We start from the raw sequence: 4363 nt of genomic DNA, 5'->3' as shown, positions 1-4363 counted from the left end.
AACACCTAAAAAGCTCCACGAGGCTCCGGCAGGGGATGGTGGTGAACCCTGCTGTACTCTTCCACCACAACTTTCTCTCACTCTTACTTCCTGTTTCTGTTGTGCCTGTAATTCAAAGGATCAGCCTTGTCACACTGTGTCACGCTGAATATCCCCCGAGAACTACGTTAAGGGTACACGTGTCTGTGGAGTGCTCAGCCACTTGTACGTTAATTTCACGAGCAGGCTGTTCCGTTGATCGGATCAACTGGAACCCTCGACGTCGTAAGCGATGGAGTGCCAACAACAACAGTGTCCTGACAGCTAACAACTGATGCAGGTAGTTTATTCCATGCTTCAGCAATTCTGAAGGCGAAAAAAATGTTTTTGAAAGTCTTGGGTGTTGTGTTATTTTTTGATTTTGTAATCATGTCCATGAGTGTTTGTCAAATGGAACTCAAAAAGGTGCCCTAGGTTGTCGTTGGAAAGATGTTGGATAATCTTGTGGGAGTCTACCAAATCAGTTTACTGGATGTGGGAGCTTTATGCAGGTAAGTTCATGAGAATGTGAAAAGAAAGTGTAAGATAGACATGACAAGCTTCCTCCAGTTTATGTCTACCAAATCCATTCACAAGGCTATAGTAAAAGATACTTGCCCAAGATACCACCATGCAGTGGGACTGAACCTGAAACCATCTGCCATACACACACCATTCAGACTTCTGACACCACCAACATCAATACCTTTGACTTTGCCACCTGCCCCTCCACCACCATCACGTAGTGATTCAACAAAAGGAGCTGACAGAATAAGTACGAGGCTTTAAAGAAAGTACTAAACCCTTCATGGCAGTGCTCCAGCATGGCCGCAGTCCAATGATTCAAACAAGTAAAGATATAAAAGGCTGGAAATAAAAGCTTCATCAAAACTCCCTTTCTCAATTTGATACAAGCATAAACTGGATGTCTCTCCTTCACATCTGTCAGACGAATTAGATGTATGTCTATGTATGAATGTGTGTGTGTGTGTATGAGTTTATGTATGTATGAATGTATATGTCAGTATGTGTATGTATGTACGTATCTGTGTAAGTGTCCGTGTGTATGTATGTGTGTGTAAATGTAATTATGTATGAGTGTATGTATGTGTGTGTAAATGTGTGTATGTATGTGTGTGTATGTACGTATGAAAGTGTGTGTATGTGCATGTTTGTGTACGAATGTAGCTATGCGTATGTATGTGTTTATGTCTATGTAGTTACACATGTATATGTCTGTATGTACGTACGTATGTGCGCACGCCAGTATCACATATGTACATATGAATGCATGTACGTGCATATGTATGGATGAATGTGTAAGTGCTTGTGTGTATGTATGTGTGTAAGTGCTTGTGTGTGTGTGTGTGTGTGTGTGTCTGGGTGCGTGTATGTATTACAAGATGCGCGATACATATATAATGTTAGACTGTGAGAGTTATCCGTTTAGTAACTGGGTCTCTCTCTTCTTGTAACCGTAAGATGGCGTTGTACAACGCAATGTACAAATGTCGATTAAATATTTCGCTTTTCTCTCTCGTTTTTCAAATGACTCGATCGGAATAGAGAGAGAGAGAGAGAGAGAGAGAGAGAGGAAAGAAAGACAGGCTGAGAGAGAAGACAGAGAGGAAAGAAAGACAGGCTGAGAGAGAAGACAGAGAGAGACAATCGGAGTTTCTCAAGTAAATATTAACGACATAAGTAACACACATGAAACTATATCTCTCTATGAGTTCATTAGATTTCGTGGATTTTGGTTCTAGAGACATAATTTCTGTTCCATGAAAGACAGAACACATTTTGGTAAAACTTAGGTCAACTGGCCGCAGTTTTATTGCCTATAAATACTGGATTAATTTTTATTATATATTGATTGCTCAATCTTTTAATATCTGAATCGTCAATTTTTCGCGGAAAGGTAAATATTCCCCAATTAATGTTTAATTATTTTATGTTTGTTGTACTTATTATCTTAATATGACTTTTTTTTTTCTTTCGTCAGATTTCTTTTAAACGTTCACTCAAACTTTATATTAACATTTTCTGACAGTTTATTCCCCCCCCCCCCTTCTTCTATAAATAACAAATACCAACATTGTCCATCTAATTATTATGATTAAACGAGGGTGTGAGAATGTCCGTGCAATGCTCGATCTCTTAGAAATAACAGTCAAATTTCCCCCAAGTCTACTCTGCCCCACCTTTAAAAATGGAAGGATAATGTAGTTCCAGATATGCAAAAAAGATGGAATGGTCACGGCTGGGACGTCTTTAATCATGGGTCTGCTTGATGAGGGTTCATCTGTATTTAAACAACTACAACGACAAACTAACAAGGAAACTTGTACGTGGTCTGCTCGATCTGCTAAAAACAGCAGCCAACTCGCACCCTAACAATTTTTTTAAAGAAACTATGCACCGGATAATATAACTCGAAATATAGTCTCAAAAAAAGGTGGGATGGTCATGGATTGAACGCCTTTAGCCGTAGGTCTGCTCAATCAGTGTTCACCTAGGGCAAAGCAACAACAAGGGAGCTTCTACGTGGTATGTTCAATCTGCTAGAAATAGCAACCAGATCTCCCTTCAAATCATATCATTTACTCTATCGCCTTTAAAATGGAAGGACACATTAGATAATGTAGTTCGTGCAATACAAATAAATATACACATGACCATAACTAGAATGTCTCGTTCGTCATAAATTCTGCTCGATTAGGTCGCAGGCCATGGGCTAAACAATAACGATCGCTATTAATTTAGTATTAATTAGTTCTGCATAACTATTTATCTTGTTTCTTGTCTATTTTTTAAAAATTGGTCTTCGATGACGCATAATTACATTGGAATTTCATCTCGTTTTGTATGAAGCACTTTTGTTGTACAAAGTGATTTATTCCTGATAATCGATTATAATTGTGTACAATATTAATGTAAATATATATATTATCGAACCAACGAGGGAACCGCCTCTGACATCAATCGCTCGGTCTGCTAGAAATAGCAACCGATTTACCCTCAAATCACATTTAAAATGGTATCTAGTGATTACATTTTATAATGTAGTATTAGCTACACGTTGTTGAGACGGGAAAAAACCCATTAAAATAGGTGGATTCATCATAGATGGAACGCTTTTGGTTGTCTTGATCATAAGACTTGAGTGTGAAACCACAATAACAAACGTTTATTATTGCTAAGCAAGGTACGTTTTGGTTTTTGCAAAAGTACCTCCTCCCTTTCCTACTGCTACTACTACTACTACTACTACTACAGGGTCGATGTAATCAATTATTCCTCTCCCTTCACAATTTTAGGCCTTGTGCCTATAGTAGAAATAATAATAATGACAATTCTTTCTATTAAAGGCACAAGGGCTTGAAATTTTGTTGGGTATAGGGGCTAGTCGATTACATCGACACTCTACAACTCAGCTTGTTCTTATTTTGTTAAGAATCTAATACGCAAGCAGAGTATATGTACTCTTTTATTAGTTAAGCGCTATGGGATGGCCCGAAGCCCCTAGGGATTCGTGCCAAAGTACTTGTCAAACTCGTTACTATTATCATTCCGAACGAGGTCGATTTTACCTTTTATCCTTTCAGGGTCGATGTAAACGACTGCCTCCCCTCTTCAAAATTTCTAGCTTTGTGCCTATAGTAGAAAGGTTTATTATTATTTTTATTATTAATCATAGAAATGTGTTGTTTTTCTAATCATTTTTATCCTTATTTTCCTGCAGAAGTTGCTTACGCAACATAAATACATATCATAAATATTTGATTTAATTTAAAATACTTTGGTTATAATCAGTTTTATTAAACAAAAAAAAAAACACCAGCATTTATTTCTCCAAATATATCTCCCTATTACACGGGTCTTACACGTCAGATTACTCATCGCTCGGGCAGTAACATGAGTACTGAGCATTCACGTTAGTAGATCAACCCACGACGAGGAACATGCTCCTAATTAAAGGCATCCTAGCCCATAGCCATCCTGAATTTTTTTCAGGTAGTGTATTGAGGACTACAGTTTTGTTTCGTAAGTTAGTAGAGATCTGAAAGATGTTTGGTTGCTATTACTCATTGATTAAATAATCACGCAGAGAATCCCCCTTGTTGGATTGCCATGTCAATGTGCGTATGTGCATTTCTCTGTCTCGCACTATACATACATCCATAAAACACTATATATATATATATATATATGTTTATTGAGAGCGAGATTTATACAGCTCTTCACAAAGCAATGTGTGTGTATGCATATATTCATGCATAAATATATGCATCTGTGAGTGGGTGTATATATATATATATATATATATATATATATATATATATAT

At 37.3% G+C, this 4363-nt stretch overlaps 1 protein-coding gene across 1 annotated transcript in view; it reads left to right on the top strand.

The window, feature by feature from the left end:
- Positions 1–1471: 1471 nt before the first annotated feature.
- LOC106879842 (serine/threonine-protein phosphatase 6 regulatory ankyrin repeat subunit B) overlaps positions 1472–4363 on the top strand; it is a 24300-nt gene continuing 21408 nt past the window's right edge. The window contains exon 1 of the mRNA XM_052975957.1: positions 1472–1936. The gene's annotated coding sequence lies outside the window, so the exon portion shown is untranslated. The remainder of the gene's footprint in view (positions 1937–4363) is intronic.

This window comes from Octopus bimaculoides, chromosome 23, assembly GCF_001194135.2.
Source record: "Octopus bimaculoides isolate UCB-OBI-ISO-001 chromosome 23, ASM119413v2, whole genome shotgun sequence".
Classification (NCBI taxonomy): domain Eukaryota; kingdom Metazoa; phylum Mollusca; class Cephalopoda; order Octopoda; family Octopodidae; genus Octopus; species Octopus bimaculoides.
The sequence above is the reverse complement of the archived record's forward strand: the minus strand, read 5'-3'. Positions and strand labels throughout refer to the sequence as shown.